This window comes from Ursus americanus, chromosome 11 (assembly GCF_024610735.1).
Source record: "Ursus americanus isolate L20-20 chromosome 11, mUrsAme1.1.p, whole genome shotgun sequence".
NCBI lineage: Eukaryota > Metazoa > Chordata > Mammalia > Carnivora > Ursidae > Ursus > Ursus americanus.
Window position 1 is genome coordinate 28,619,443 of NC_142137.1, and position 17,086 is coordinate 28,636,528.

A 17,086-nucleotide genomic window follows, 5' to 3' on the forward strand; every position below is an offset into this window, starting at 1 on the left:
CGCCTGGGCGGCTCAGTCGCTTACCTGTCCGACTCTTGATTTGGGCTCAGGTCTTGATCTCAGGGTTGTACGATGAAGCCCCTCAGTGGGTTCTGCGCTCAGTGGGGAGTCCCCTTCTCTCCTTCTCACTCCCCCTCTGCCTGCTCCCATCCCCCACTCATGTATTCTTTCTCTCTCTAAAATAAATAAATAAAACTTAAAAAAAAAAAAGAAAAAGAGGAATCTCAGTTTATTTCTATGAGCAGAGAGACAATGGGAACTATTGGCCTATGCACAGCTGCCAAAACCTTCCCAAAGAAGCAAACTGGTTTTCAAAGGATGATCAGCTAATAACACATTCTATAAATACCTGCCACTTGATTAAAATGCCAAAGCCAAGTTAATTTGTTCTGGTTTTCCATCAGGATCACCCAAAGCTTGAACCCGGGGTTCTTCGCTGTGGTGTGGTTTTTCAGTTCGAAACAATGACAGAGATCAATTTCTTCTGAGTCCCGATGGGAAAACTGTCATTTTGCGTCCTGTACTAGCTGCTGTACCAAACAGACCAAACATTTCTTTTCATGGTTGACATAATAGGAGTTTATTTCTCCCTCATTTCCTGCCTGGCAGGCTTTTCTCATTCGATGATCCTGAGACCCAGGCTGCTTCTGTCCTGCCTGATATCTTGCCCAAGGTCAGTGCTCACTCTGTCCCAGGTGAGAAGAAGTAAAAACGTTGACGGACATCTGCCAGCTCTGCCCCATTTCCTGTCGTAATGGCGGTGATTCGTGTGCATTATTTTCTGTGGTCCTTCCCACGCTGGCGCCACTTTACAACAGGCCCAACGTGTACACCCTGCCTCTTCTACCAAACCTTCAACTGCCCGCGAAAGTTGTGGACAAGGGCTCCTGCTGCCTACCTAGTGTGTGTGAATTCAGGCCTGTCAGGCCCGTCCAGAAGGCTGGAAGGATTTCTGTCTGCAGGAGATCTGGAGGCGCTTCAAGGAGAGACAGTGTGTGGCTGAGCTGGGCATGAAAACAGGAATCTCTTCCCCTGCAGACAGTGACCTGGGTGAGGAAAGAAGCTCTATAAGAAAAGAAAATGGCCTGAAACCTCCAGGTCTACAGGTTCTGCTGGGTGGGCGGGGCCGGCTGTCTAGGGAGGTGGTGAAGGGTAGCACTACGGCGACTTTTGGGACTTACTACTGTTAAGAATCAAGCCTCCTACACAGCCTACTGTTTACACATGACTTTTCCATTCCACGGTCTTCATCACATGACTTAATTATTACAGAAAACTCTTATCCAGGGAGATAAAAGTGGCAGAAATCTAATTGATCATTGCAAGAACTTCCTGATAGAACTATCAAGTCTATAATTTATTTTAATTTTTAATTTTTTTAAAGATTTTATTTATTTATTTGACAGAGATAGAGACAGCCAGCGAGAGAGGGAACACAAGCAGGGGGAGTGGGAGAGGAAGAAGCAGGCTCATAGTGGAGGAGCCTGACGTGGGGCTCGATCCCGTAACGCCGGGATCACGCCCTGAGCTGAAGGCAGACGCTTAACCGCTGTGCCACCCAGGCGCCCCTATTTTTTTTTTAATTTTTAAAAAGATTTTATTTATTTGAGAGAGAGAGAGAGAAAGAGAGAGAGAGAGGGAGAGAGAACATGCACATGAGCGGGGGAAGGACTGAAGAGGAGGGAGAGGGACAAGCCGACTCCGTGCTGAGCGTGGAGCCAGATAGCGCTCAATCCCACGACCGTGAGATCGTGACCCGAGCTGAAATCAAGAGTCTGATGCTTAACTGACTGAGCCATCCAAGTGCCCCTCCGATCTTTAATTTTGAAAGAGCATTAAATGACAGTTTATAACCTAAGATGTGTTGAAACCTTTTGCTTCCAAAATCCTTGCTTTGTTTTGTCCACCAATACTAGATTCTGATATCATGATCCTTCCTCAGTCCTAAACGTGCCCCCACACTGAAACATTGGTCTTAGGTCAGACTTTGAAATCTCACTATCTCTCCTTAGCCCCTCTAGCTCTGAGACACTATGAGATGCTGAGGACAAGGGCTCTCCTTCAGTGCTGTAGGCAATAAGCTCAGCTTTGCCTTATCAACGAGTTGTTTGGGTGATATTTTGCACAGCTAGCATTCCATGGTGTCTTCTGGTCCAGAGGATTTGTGCCAAATTTCAAAGGGAAGGGAAACTGTGATAACATAAAAGTTGTACTTAAATGAAAAAACAGTCCCCTTGGCAGATCCATGCCATTGAGTGAGCCCAACTGTCTCATCCTTGGGTCTACAGTGTAAGAGAAGCAGCCACCGCTCGACTGTGATTCGGGCAAATACAACAAAGTAGCTAGAGTTGCTATGGGATGGCAGAAGGCAACAGTCCTTGTAAGAAGATCCTGAAGGTGGAGACTGGCAGAAGGACGGAGAAAAATAAATATTGCCCAGGACTACACTCGAGACACCCACGGGGCCCTTGAACAGGCAGCAATCATGATTTCATGGATAAGGCTCTTAGCCCAGATCCTAGCTACTTTTCTGTTCACTGTGCTACCCAAGCCAGGGGATGCGTGGTTATGAATGCAGATCGGCATTTGGGAGCCCTGTGGTCATAAAAGTGGGATCCCTCTGTGATCTCTTTCCAGATACCTGAGTAGCCAGTAGAAAGAGAAACTATGGGCATTCTTCTATGAGCTGCCCAAAAAATGAAACAGAGAGAGAGAATAAAGGCTTATGGGCTCTGGGCTCTGGAGGAAGAAAAGGAGGAAAGGAAGTGAGAAATATATGATATCCATAGTAGGAAAGAGTCAGGATCACGGGAGAGCCATCTATCAGCAAAGAAAAAGCTGCCTTCTTCCTGATGAGCAGAGATCTTCTCAGCCCTGAGGACAATAGGACTGTGGACCAGCATCTAATTCAGGGCTGGGTTAGGGATGGAGGAAAGAAGAATTTATAATCTCTGCAGGGTAAATATTTGCATTAAATGCCTCTGATAAAACCTTCACTTTCCCGGAGACATTATCAGGTCATCAGTCATTCACACCATAAATTAAATCAGTGAGTCTGCTGACTTTCCTCCTGATCATTACCCGAGGAGGGGAAGAATTTGAGTCTGTGCGGTGGTAGGGGAGTTGGAGGCGTAGAGGGGTTTTGGAGGAAGGGGAGGGAAAAGTCATGCAGAGTTGGCACACTTCAGAAGAACTCAGATGTGACATGACAGGATGTCATAATGGGGCCCTGAAGCCAGAGGAAGTAGTGTGACATTCAACGTGTGTGTGTGTGGGATGTTCACAGGGGAGAAGGGGACCAAACAATCTCACTTACACATTTATTTCCCAGGCCAGAAATTCTGCATCTTTAGACTCGTATTGGCTAGAGCTTTTCATCTGTGTGATGGAAATACTTGGTTAGCCCTGGCCTACGTGCCTAAAAAAATGAGTATTTTACTGTAAAGGTAGTTAGGAAAAGATCTGAAGACTAAAACAGAAACCTCAAAGATCTGAGCTTTCCATATAAAGACAGGAGCCCCTTTTTCTGCAAGTGGAACAGATCTTCTGCTGGAGGATGTCGAGCCTCTTCCCTCGCAAACCAAGTGCTAAGAAGTCAGCACCGAGGACCTGGAAATTGGGCTTGCGTCCTTAGAGAACCCTGGTGGTGTTCAGCTGAGCATTCGGTTCTAGGCTTTGAGACCTGGCAAGAATTGTTAACTCTCCGTTCTCCTAGTTTTCCGGCTGTAAAACAGAAAACATAAATAAAACCAAGGGCCTGAGAGTTATTTCACTTGGAGAAGGTCCCAGGGAGACCCCAATAATTCATGAAGTAGAACAGAGGGGGTCTGAGAGCAAGACTGGTGAAAGAACATCCATCCAAAGAGCCTGGTCCTTGTTGGTAGTTGACCTGAAAGACATCCTGAGATTCCTGCACCCTCTGAAAGTGACCCATCGTCACCGGCCTCATCAGCTTCATCCTCGTACATATTTATTTATTTAACAAATATATACATAGAATAGAGAACGTTGCATTAAAAAATAATATTTATTGAACTTACTTTTAATATAGAAAAGTAGGAAGAGGTAAACAAACAAAAGGATAGGTTATAATCTTGCTTTTGATAAAATAGATCAATAAACAAACCTATCCACGGTCATGAAATACAAATGTACAGAGATGCATAATCCATGATTTATTTATTCAGTTCCTGATTGATGGACACATTTTGTTTGTTTTCCTCCTCCTCTTTTTTTTTTTTTTTTTTTTTTTGGTGTTACAGATTTTGCTGCTCTGAATATTTTTGTAGGAACGCCTTGGTGAACGTTCACTTAAATACCTACAGGTTAAATGTCCAGTACTAGGATGGCAGAGTTAGAGATAAATGCATAAAAATCATGGTAGGTCACAGCTACCCTTCACTGAGCAACTACTGTGGGCTGAGAAGAGTTCTATATATAGGTTTTGTTTTTGTTTTTGAGAGAGAGAGCACAGACTTCCAGGAGTGCGAGTGGTGGGGGATGGTGGTGGCAGGGAGGAGGAGAGGCAGAGGGAGCCTGACCCAGGGCTCCATCTCACAACCCTGAGATCAGGACCTGAGCCGAAATCAAGAGTCAGACGCTTCACCCACTGAGCACCCAGGTGCCCCGAGAGTTCTGTGCATTATTTTTAACCCCTACAACAACCTTGCAAGGCCATCAACATTACCAGTGATTCCAAGGGAGAAGTGTCCCCCTGCCCAGGTAGCAGAGCCATGAGCGGCAGAGCAGGACCTGAGCTCCAAGTCCTTCTGACCGGCAACTGACACAGTTGTCTAAAGGCTATGAATCACATTTAAGAGGAGATCAGGCAACTGGAAGGGCCTTCGCCATCTCTTAGCCCGAGTTTTTTAATTTCGAAGAAGGCAGGGAGACCTCCAATGCTTTGTCAAAGACTGTGGAGCTAGGTTGGGACCGAGGTCCTTCCTCTCAGGACAGAGATCTTGTAAGCCCATTTGTGGGTTTGCCTGTCTGGGGCCACAGAGCAGCTTCTTCCAAAGAAAATCTTGTATGAAACATATAAACTCAGAGCTGCTCTCCTTGAATCAAAGAGGAGGCCCAGAGCCTGTTCTCTCTCTCTCCCCACACTTTTGGGGAGCAATTTAAAAACTACTGGTGTGGAAGACACATATGCGGCATTAATCATCACGGTGTACCGGGTGACCCCCAAAGCTCCGACTTCTTCCTCCAAATGGCTGCAGAGGCCTCGGGGGCCACCCTTCATGCTTTGGGTTCCATATTTGCCCTCGTCCTCCTGCCCAGGGGAAGCCGTGGTGATGGGCCCATGGGTGCTTTTTTCTCGCTAGACTTGCGATGACCGAAGATGTCCCCAGGATCCTGGGGTTATAACAGCCCACAATTATTCATCCTAGAAGAAAAGGGGGAAAGTAGAAGGAAGAAGAAATCATCAAAACATTCTTTTAAATGTGAAACTTCCTTCTGCTGCCTGGGGTAACATAGGTGGAGAGGACGGCTGCGAAGCTGACAAGTGAGATAAGCATTCTTGGGCCGGATGCACCACGAGAAGATGGGTAAAAACACCAGGAGCCACGCATCTATAAAGGAAGCCAAACAGGAAATTTGATGTGAATCATCAGCGAGCAGACTATGAGAGGGGCCATGCGGCTCAGTCAGAGATAAAGGGCGTGTTGCATTGTCTAGGGGCGGCGAACGGGAGAAATCACATTAGCCGAATCAGAGAGAGAGAGGCAGGGCGTCCGGCTTTCTGTCAAGCTGATATGAGCGGATTCCGCTGCTGGAGACAGGGCAGTTGAGGAAACTGGAAATGAACTTCAGCTTTAGGCGCTATGAGAAGAGGCCATATTGATGTCACCAGTGATGCCCGGTGCTCTGTTTCCGAGGTGCCCTTAGAACCTCTGGCAGCCCGTGCAGCCTCAGCTCATCTTGTGGCCATTTGTCCACCTATTTCTGTGTCACCTGCTACCGTTGGGGGCTGGGAGGCAGCTAGCATTGTCATACGTGCTGGTAGACACAGAGTAATGGGGAGTTCCACGCAGACAAGCAGGGTGCCATTCAGTAAGACCTCCACTTGAAGTGGAGGCTGCCTGCACTCTCGGGCCCTTTGGGGGAGGTCGCAAGAGTTGTCTCTCTAGGAGAGCGTCTTCTAGTCCCTAGTCTTCTACTCTAGTCAGGCTGTCCCACAGAAGTAGGAAGTGAGAGGGAAAGGTGGGACAGATCGTTGAGAACTGTGATGCTGACTGAAACTGGCCAGCCCCAAACACTGAGAGAATCTGGGGCTCCCTTTCCCCAAAAGGGAATTTTGGAGGTAACGCTGCCTCCTGCTCACGTCAGCTCCCACTCCGAGCCTCAGAACTGACAACGGTTGCAGGTCCATCAATACGATGCCAATAAGAGGATATCAAGGTGGTTTTGAAGATGTCCAAGTCATATCCCATGAGAACACTAACAGAACACTGCAGGTGAGAATGGAAGTCAGTAGAAAGTGTGGTAGAAGGAGCCTGGACTTGCACTCTGGAGCAGTGGCTCCAAGGGCCCCTCTTGTCCCTGGGCTCTTGGGCCTAACTTTTTGTCCCTTTCCTTTCTGGTTATATACAGAGGCTAGACTAGAGGATCTCTGAGGCCATTCCCACCAGCACCTGTGGTAGGACGTTATCTCCCCACTCCCCTCACTACCCCATACTTCATGGTTCCCCTCTCCAAGCCACCTCATGTAGTAATGAATCGAACACTTAGTGTCTGCTAATGCCGCTCTTCAAAGCACTTTATACATACAAACTCACTTAATCTTCATACAACCCTGTGTGGGTAATTACTATTATTTCATCTTACAGATGAAGGAACTGAGAGAAATTATGTAACTAGCTCTGGGTCACACAGCTAGGAAGTGCCCAAGCCAGGACAAAAACACCATACTGCCTCAAAAGTGTATGGTCATTCACGTGGGTAAAGGACTTGAATAGACATTTATCTGAAGAAAATACAAATGGACAATAAGTACAAAAAAGATGTCCAATAATAACTAATCATTAGGGAAATGCAAATCAAAACCGTAATGACACACCACTTTACCCATTAGGATGGCTATTATTAAAAAAAAAAAAAAAAAAAACCAACCACCCAGAAAATGACAAGTGTTGGGTGAGGATGTGGAAAAATTGGTATCTTGTGCTTCCCTTGTGGGAATGTAAAATGGCGCAGCTGTTGTGGGAATTAATTTGTTCTTCAAGAACTTAAATATAGAATTACCATATTGATCCAGTAATTCCACTCCTAGATATACGCCCAAGAGAACGGAAAGTAAGACGCTAAAAAGCTACTTGTACACTGATGTTCACAGCAGCTTTATTCACAATAGCCAAAGAGTGGAAACAACCCAAAAATCCGTCTACAGGAAGAATGAATAAGCAAAATGGCGTCTATCCATCCAATGGAATATTATTCAGCCTTAGAAAGGAATGGAGTTCTGACTCATACTACACCACGGATAGACCTTGAGGACACTATGCTACAGAAAATAAACCAGTTACAAAAGGACACCTATAGCATGATTTCACTTACATTTTCACTTACCTTACGTAGAATAGGCAAATTCATAGCTACAGAAAATAAAATGAAGGTGGCCAGGCGCTGGAGGAGACGGGAATGGGCCATTGCCTAATGGGTGCACAGTTTCTGTTTGAGATGAGGAAGAGTTTCCGGAGACGGAGAGTGGTGACAGTTGCACAAGAATGTGGATCTACTCAAAGTCACTGAATTACACACTTCAAAAGGAATACAACGGTAAATATTATGTGTATTTTACCACCACAACGAAAGTGTGCACATTGCTCCCAGCAGCACCCGCATCATGCTCCCCCTGCTCCGCACTGCTGGTGGCTCCCGCCCTCCCCTCCAACTCAGCGACAGCACCTGGGCTGCAGGGGGGCGGTCCCCTCACAAGAGCCAGGCTCCTGTCTGCTTCCGTACCTCAGGTGCTCCTAGCCATCCCCCCATTTCACCACCCCTCAAGAGGAGGGGCAAAGCCCTGCTTTTCACCGAGAAGCCTTTGCCTGTCTACACTGGTGCTCTGGGCTCTTTTAAGAATTTCCCTGAGTCGGAGTCTGCGCCACTGTCTTAACGCTGAATTATACATTGTCTTGTACCAGCGTCTGCATGTGTAACGACTCTGCGTCACCATCTAGATTCTACTTTGGATCCGGAGCAAAGGACAGAAGTGGAAATGCAGCAAACGATAAATAAGGCCTTCGTGACTTGCCTGGAAACGAAAGTACTGCTGACTTTTATGTCAACTCCGGCCTCTAATTCGCCTTTGTGTTGGTCTGTGTGGAAAGAATTGGCAATTTCCAAAGCTAGGACTAAAGAAGGGACAGATGAATGTACTTAGGAGACGCAGGAAAGGAATACAAGGGGTCGGTCAGGCCAAGCTCCGGTTCGTTAATAATGGCCTTGCATTCGGACACTGCTCTTTGGGTAGCAGCTTTAGAAATCTCCCCAGCAGGCGAGGCTATAATGGCTCACAGTGTTATCAGCTCTGTTGTCTTGTCATTTTATTTCTTAGCTGCTTGATATTCTGGGCACAGAACCAGCTAGGAGGGATACAAACCCAGTGGTGTCAGTGGTAGTAGCTAGCCGCAGGTATGGCCTGTATTGAAACCCTGGCTTGTATTCAAGTCGTTCTTATGGTATACCTTCTTCAAATTGCTTCTTGGGTCACCTGGAAAGAAGAGATACAGCTGGGGTGTGGAGGAGGGGAAGGCAGAGGAATAGGGGAAGTGTTTCAAAGGTCACAAATTATGCAGCACTTTTGAAAAATTATAATTAATTGGAAGCACTTTTGATGATAGCTCCCCCCCTTTATACTTCTGTCTGTGTAATGAAGGGCGCACGTCCTTGCAGGTGGATGCATCCTGACCTACCTGGCCTGGGCGTGGCGGAGCAGACATCCTGCCTCCAGAGCCCGCAGGTTCCTCCCTCTACGGTGGGGACGTGAGGCGGCGGGCAGCCCGCACTGGAGGCGAGGTTGGATTGTAATGAACAGCGACCTCTAGCGCGTGGTCCGGGATTTGCACGCGGCTAAGAGGACAGAAGGAAAACAGCCGCAGAGATGGCAATTCTTATGAAATTCCCCACAAACAAAGGCGAGATAGACTTTTCCTCATTGCTTCCCCTGGTAGAGAAGCTCGGGACCGACCGGCTGACCATTGCGTTCGTTTCTGCCGCGCACTACCAGCAGTGCCGGAGAAGCTGCTCAACCCTTGCTGGGTTTTGTTTTTGTTTTTTCCCCTCCAGCAGATTTCCTCCACAAAGATCATCGGGCTTTGTTTTTTAAAGGCTTCTCAGTTGCCTTTAGGGCTTCGCCGGGAGGGGTGTGCGCGCCGCGTGCTGGAGACAGGGCTCAGGCCGAGGGGGCGGGAAGGGGCGCTCAGGAGGGGCCACAGGCTGTGTCCCCCGGGAGCTGTGGGGAAGGTCCGGGGCTCCTGCTCAGCCTCCCTCGGCGAAGGCAGCTCTCCGGCGCTGGGTTCTCCTTTTTTACTTAAGGTGTCAGGCTGTGGGAGCCTTCTTTGCCCCCACCCTGGTGCTTCCTAAGGCAGTAAGCCGCCAGAAGGTTCTTCCCTCGTCTTCTGCCCCTCCCACTCTTCTGAAGCCAGGTTCTGAGTCTCAGGGGCCAAGTTTAGGCCAAGCTAGCTCACAGGCTGATGGTGTTCATGCCCCCTGAATAATGGGGCCAGAGGGAGACCTCCCAGCTCTGTTAGGAGCCAGGAAGAGATTCTTCAGAGGAAGGCTAAAATCACAGTTCCTGGCCCATGACTTTGCTGTTTCGACAGGGGAATAGGGGCTTGAGGGTTGGGGAGGAAATACATTTTCCTGTAACTTCAACCCATCAAAAGTCGATAGATTCAAGTACATATTTGCTGAATAACTGGGTTTGCCCTGCTACTGCCTTTTAACAAAGCTTCAGAGTCGAAATGTTGCATTTATTTTATTTTATTTATTTACTTATTTAGCTGTGGTTTTTAAAATGCGAGCACATCACTGTACTAGGGCTGTCCCAGTTTCAGCAGTTGCTTAAAGCAGGAGCCGTCCTCAAATTGAAGCCAGAGATTCACACCGTCCTGGGCCACATGTTCCCCTAATGTCACATTTATGTGCCAGGAGCAGGGAGTCACTGGTGAGGGTAGGCACACAGTTGCGGTGACAAGATGAAGGGGGTGTGGCCATTACGTGACCAGATGGAGCCAGGGAGGCCTGTGGCCAGTACTGGATGAACCAGCAAGTTTGCCCAGATGGCAAGTCCGAGCCTGTGGCCCAGCTTGGGAACAGGTTTGGGGTAAGGGGAGGCATCAGTTCAGGCTGCAGTGAAGAGGCTAAGAGAGGCAGAGCTCCCTGGTTCCTAATACAAGTGTTCAACAGCTTGGGCTCGGTCTTTGGTGATGTGGAAAGCTGTTAGAATCCCAGCCCAAGAAGGAAGAAAAGGAAAATAAAATTGATGGTTGGATAAAAGCAACACCAATAGAAGAAGGCGATTGTGGCTGAGGTGGTGAGGCTCAGTGGGGGAGGGTAGGTAGAGTCAGAGGGAAGAAGTCTGAGGAGGAAGACGGTTTCCCTGGGAAAGGATCGGTGTCTGTTCTCAGGCTGTGACAATGCAAACAGAAAGACAGGTAGGAACGCTAAATATCAAGAGAGGAAAGGACAGCAGGATTTGCTAGCAACCTGGATTAGGAACTGGTCAGGAAGGATTTGGAAAGACTCAAAGGGAAATGATTTCTCAGAAGTTCTCTGTCAGGGAGTTGGCAACATGGTAGCATTGACCAGTTGGGTGCTCCGGAAGGGCCAGCTCTTTCTGGAGGTAGACGGTGAACCAGGTGAGGGTTGCGCCCCGGAAACAGAGTCCCTGCTGGAGGAAGCCCGAGGTCACTCTTGAGTCTCCCCGTCCCCCTTCTACAGCACCTTTGTCTCTGCCTGGCTCTGTTTCCATTCATCTGGCAAGCACGGCCCCTCCCCCCGCCAGCGAGCACCAGTGGCTGCCTCTCCTTCCTCAGATCTCCACACTGCCTCTCCTTCCTCATCTCATGCTCTTACCTCTTACCTGCCAGGGCTGGCTAAGACACCCAGAAGGAAGCTACCATGCCCGCCATTATCTGGCTGTTTCCAGACACTTGCCCAGATATTTACATGGTTCATTCCTTGACTTCATTCAGCTTTCTGTTCAAATGTCACCTCCATGCTGAGACCTTTCCCATCTAAGATAACACCCCTGCCTTTCTCTATCTCCTTACCCCACTTCATCTTTTCTTTAAGGCACTTCATTGCCACCTGCTATCTATTTATCTGTGCTTTCTCTTCTTCCCCACCGGACTGTAACTCTTCAGGGGCTCTATTATATTTAACACGGACTCTTCTGGGGCTCTATTATATTTAACGCAGTGCCGGGCACATAGAAGATGTTCAATAAACATTTATTCAGCAAGTGACTTATAGATGTCTCTATATGTAACATTGTGGGCATCTCTTTCCTTCTGGAAATGCCGTCTTCTTTATGACGTTAGTTCTTGTCCCTTACTGTTCGACTGCAACTTCTTTGTTTTCTGTTCTTTGTTTTTCAAGGCTCAGGTTCTTGGCCTGTGCTTTTCTCTTCTTCCACGTTATCCACTGGTGGCCCCACGTGCTCTCAGAGCTTCCTCTCTCACGTCTATGCCCCTGTCTTGGCATCTCATCTGAGTTCCAGGCCCATATGTCCAGCTGCCAGGTGGCCATTTCCATTTAGAATCTTCTCATCACCTAAAGCCCCCAAATCCCTTTCCACTGTCAGAGTCGCTGTCCCCTCCCAATGTCACTACTTTCCTTCCACCCAGCTAAACCTGAAACCTTTCCATTTCTTTTTATTCCTATCTTTAAACACTTTTTCCAATCCACACCATGTCCCACAGTGTCTTCTTTCAGAATTCATTAAGGAAATATTTATTTATTGCCTAGTATATGCAAAACAATGTGTAAGTGCTTTGGGGTTGGTGCTATAAAGATTCATTTTCTACCCTCGGAGAGTTTGTAACAAAAGCTTAGAGGTGTAACATGTTCAGGAAGACTAATTTAAGGAGGAAAATAATGAGTTATAGATTCAGGTTATGAGGAGGCAGAAGAGGGGAAAATTACTTCCACTTGAGTTCAGGAAGTCTTCGAGAAAGAGGGACATTTGAGATGGGCTGTGAAAATTAGGTCATGCTTGGACATGACAACCCGGGGGTTGGTCTTTCAGCCAGAGGGAACAGCATGAACAGAACACCAGAAACAAGACAGCCATAAGTGAGGAGGGAAGATGATCACTGAGCTGGGCTGGAGCCTAGAGTGGGGGTGGGGAGAAGAGTGGGAAAGAGGGTGAAGAAGACAGGCAGGGAACTTATTTCTGTTTGAAGGCCTTGGAAAAAGATTAAAAATTACCATGCAGGTAAATAATGCATCGGAGCTGTGTTTCAGGAAAGTTAATCTAGTTACGGCCTCAAAAATGGGTCGGAGATGAGAAACGCTAAAGAGGGCATAATCATCTAGGCTGGAGGTCACAGCAGCCAGGATGTGGGTGGCAGAAGCAAAGGCGGAAGTGCAGGCATCGGGGGATGGCCGAGATGCTGGTGAGGTAGAATGAACAGAACTTTGCATCCAATCGAATATGAAGAACAAACAAGAGGGAATAATAGCAAAAACGATGCTGAGATGTCGAGCCCAAGTGTGTGATCCCCAAGTCAGAAACAGGGAAGACTAGAGGATCAGGTGTGAGGAGGCAAGTGATGAGTTTAGCTGCAGTCACAGCGAGTGGGAGGTGCCAGGGGGCATCCAAGTGGAGCTTTCTAATAGGTAATTAAACCCGTGAGCCTGAAACTCATGACAATGGTCAGACCTAGAAATGGCAATATGGAGGTCATTACCAAGGTGAACATTACACAGGTCATACAAGGTGAATACGTCAAGAGATTGATCACAGTTGCCAAGGTATTGTTAAAAAGAGAAAAGAAGATGGCCAAATACAGTCCCTTGTGAAACACCTACATTGATGAACTAGGAGGAGAAAGGATCCAGAGAAGGAGCATAAAGAGAGGAGGGAGGAAAGAAAGTGTTAGAGAAAATGAGGGTGGCAGTTTTAGGAAGGAGTCACAGACACGATAAAATGTTACTAAGATGTGGGAAGGGTGAAGGTTGAGAAGGAGCTGTTGGGTTTATATGACCACGTGTCCTTCTGTCATCCTGCTCTCACCAGTGCTCCCCTGGTGGAGACCCTTGCCTCCCTCACCTGGGAGCCTCCCTTCTAAGGTCTCATCCCTGCTCCCATTAGACTGTCCCAACTAGACAGTCTCTCTCTAACACCATTTCCATGATATCATTTCTCTATTCTGTAGGGAGGCAGGAGGTGTGGTGGGAACAAAGTTAGACAAAAGGTCAAGAAACCTGGTTCTCTGGCTCTGCTACTAATTAGCTGTGGGCGCTTGGGCAAGGTCCTTGAATTTGTCATCCTGTAAGTTCTCTTGCTATCTACACTCCTGGATCTCTTTCCATAATATCAAGGCCTAAACAATTTTCCCAGGGTTTATTGGGGTCTCTCCCAATTCCGTCCCTGTCGGCCTCTCCAACCTTGCTTTCCAGGTTCTCTAAATCCACCCTGCTCCATCAGACTCGTTTCCTCCTGGTTCTGTAAGTAGACTGCATGGATGCCTGCCTCTGGGCCGCCTTCTACTTGGCTTTTCTTGCCCGAGTTTCTTCTGATTTCCCCCACACCTGTGCCAGTCCTCAAATCCTCCCCAGGCCAACTCAACACTCACTTCTTTCACGAAATGTTCCCTGACCCTTCCAGGTTTCACTGATACTTCTTTCTACTGAACTCCTGGGCATCTACACAGAACATCTAAATCCTATTTTTATTATTTTTTAAAATTTGCCATTGTTTTAGGCACTGTTAGTCCTGGTTCTTCCATGAGCTGTAAGATCTTTGGGGAAATGGACCACGTCTTTTGTATTTCTTACAGTATATTGCTCAGCATGTCACTGAACACCTAGTGTGTTCTTTATGTACATGTGTCACTCAGGGTTCTTCTGAGAAATGTAAAACACACACACACACACACACATACACACACAGACTTGTTTTAAGGATTGGTGAATGTGACTGTGGGGTTCTGGAAGTCCTAAATCTATATGGTAGGCAGTAGCCTGGAAACTCAGACAAGTTTATGTTACAATCTTGAGTCAGTATTTCTTCTTTGAGCAACCTGTTTGAGCTCTTAATGCCTTCAACTGATTGGATGAGGCCCACCCACAATATTGAGGGTCATCTCTTTTACTTAAAGTCACCTATTGTAGATGTTAACCACACCAAATGCCTTCAGAGAAATGCGTAGATTACTGTTTGATTAAATAACTGGATACTATAGTCTACCCAAACTGACATAAAACCAACCATCACAGAACACTTGTTGATGTTATCATATTGAGGAGTAATTCATTGTACAGGATTCAGCAAGGTGGAATCTTCAGAACAAGAATGGAGAAGGATCATTGAGACGTGTTGTTAAGAAGCAGTGTCTCCAGGGTGTTCAGAGAGTGGAAGCCCTGTGGTGTTCCTGGGTGAGCTGGTTGGCAAGAAGTTTATGAATTAGCAGGAATCTGCAGATTCTGGGTATGTGAGGGTTAAAAGGAAGAGATGGGGACACTACACTTAGAAGGTACTGGAAATATGTCTATGCAGAGAAAGGAGTGGTGTGGGGTTGGAGTGAGATGGGGAGAGAGAGAAGGAGGAGGGAGAGAAAGGATGAGAGATTAGGGAGGGAGGGGGAAGAGAGAGAGAGAGAAGGAAAGAGCAATAGAGCAAGAGAGAGACCCAGAATTTTAAAATCCCAAGTCTTTGTTTATTGTATATGGTTAAAAGAAACTGAGGTGAATTTAAGTATCTTCAAAATTAGGAAGAAATTTTGCTTTCTTCTCAGGCAATAAACAGAAACTAATGAGAGACTGGAAATATGAGAATGAAGTCAATAGGAACCTACAGAAGGCAAAGCAGATGCCTCTAGTGAGGAGAGTTCTTGACAGATTTTCAGATGACATAAAGCCAATTTTTATCTGGAAAGGTTTATTTCAAATGAATTTGTGTAGATAAAACTTTGAGGGAGTTAAAAAAAAAAAAAGCCCCAAACAACCCAAACAAGTAGAAAAGCCAAACAAAACTGCTTACAGCAGAAATCCAGATATTTGCTGCAAAACAATTAGTAATAGCATTGCTGAAGCATTCCCGAAATAGATGAACTTCACCATTAGCCTTCTGTGAATTCAAGCAAAGAGGCATCATTACACAAATTATACGCCTGGAGAAGGGGCTTCTGCACCGGGATGAACTTGTAAAAAGAACATTTAAACCAAAGGCAATTTTGCCTATCTGTTATTTTCTCTATTCCCCTTGCTATCATTGAAGATATTTATGCCTGAGCAAATTTCTCACTCTCGATCTGATTTCTCCTTTTTCTTAATCCAGCCATGAAGTCATAAAATCCCCTGTTTGGGACAATACGATTTGCTGCCATGGAAACAATTACGATATCATAAATTCATCTTGCCCCATGAGATGAAAGAGGAAAAGCAATAATACTATGATTTTGCAGTTCGATAGTGCCATTCATCCCGCAGTCTCTGACTAGTAGGTATCGTCAATTTACTTACGGGGAAAACTGGAGCCGCGAGCTCTCGTGCCTTGTCTTGAGTGCCGGAATTTTAGACCCTGGCAAGAATGTCCAGATATTTGTAATTCCCACCCAGAGTAGCAGCTAAGGAGCCAAACTCTTGGTCTCCGTGACTCTTTCTGGATGAGGATGGAGTGTGGGCTCCCCTCCCAGCCCCTGTACTTCACCAGCTGTTCCTAATTATGAGAGTATTTGATGGAACCTAGTTTGATAAACAAACAAAAAGCCCTTGGTAATTGTCACAGTGGTGAAAATATTTACAGACATAGGAATAGGGAAGATGTTTTGGAAAAGTGCACTGAAACTTCAGCACCCAGAGTCAGCTCCACCTCGCCTGACACCCCCTTCTCCATCCCCGCTAGATGCTCATTGTCTGGGTTCCTGGACATTGTTGAATTTACCCAGAAGCTAATGGCATGTCAATTCCCCGGGCCCCTTCCTAGGCTCTCGGAGGTGCCCTAGCAATGCGTTCACATGGACAGACTTTTGAAAACACCTACATTCTAACTTCCTCTTGTGTTGGGTGGTGTTGGAACAGCATTTGGGGATTCTGGTAAGGGCAAGTGAGTTAGACATGCCTTTGGATTAGTGGTTTGTAGTCACTTCTGTTTAGAGCTGAATTATGGCAGCCATTTCTGAGTAGCAGTGGCTTCCAGGAATGCTTATTGCTTAATTGCCCTGACCCCCACGCCTGGCAGGAGGTAGTCCTGTGTCTCAAGAACCCGTTACTGGAACCAGGCTTTGTTGGCCCTCATTCTTCATGGAGACATGTGCAAGACGCAATAATTTATCCTTTATTTTGGAATGGATGCCCTGGCATTGCTCAGATCACTGGAAACCTATTTTTTAAAATTTTTTTATTTTTTTTTACTGATGTGGTGGGTTCCTCAACTTGCATATGGTTTATTTCCTAGCCTCCTGAGTGCACGTGGCTTGGTTAGGCTTGCAGTGTCCTGGCCACTTCCTGCTCATCCAGTCCAATTAGCATAATGTCATTGGTATAATGGACCAGTGTGATCTTCTGTGGGATGTGTAACCTGTCCAGCTTTTTATTTTGGACTGTGTTATGACAGAAGGTAAGAGAGTCAATATTGCCCTCAAACCAGACTATAAATATACTGTTATGTGCTTCTGATCTTCTTTTTTTGATAAGGATGGAAAACGATACATTTGCCAGATCAGTGGCTGCATTCCGTATGCCCAAGGCTATGTTCATCTGCTCTAGCAAAAATGCCACATCTGGGAGAGCAGCTGCATTTGGGTTTGATTGAATGGTAGCCATCTAAACTGTCATCCTTCAGGATCTGTCTGCTTTTTGCAGGGGCCAGACTGGTGACTTAAATGGAGGTAAGATGGGGTTCACCAACCCTTTC

At 46.6% G+C, this 17,086-nt stretch overlaps 1 long non-coding RNA gene across 5 annotated transcripts; it reads right to left on the reverse strand.

Annotated features, from left to right (window-relative positions):
- Window positions 1–212: 212 nt before the first annotated feature.
- LOC123792964 (uncharacterized) lies at window positions 213–15,830 on the reverse strand. Of its 5 annotated transcripts, none has more exons than XR_015726087.1 (5): window positions 15,694–15,830; window positions 8,916–9,072; window positions 8,603–8,713; window positions 3,483–7,760; window positions 213–1,046 (listed from the first exon to the last, which is right to left on the reverse strand). It is a non-coding gene; the product is annotated as an uncharacterized LOC123792964 (long non-coding RNA). The 5 variants fall into 5 exon arrangements; XR_006779826.2 differs by having other exon boundaries at window positions 3,483–5,386; window positions 7,570–8,713; XR_015726086.1 differs by having other exon boundaries at window positions 3,483–3,723; window positions 5,175–8,713.
- Window positions 15,831–17,086: the final 1,256 nt, after the last annotated feature.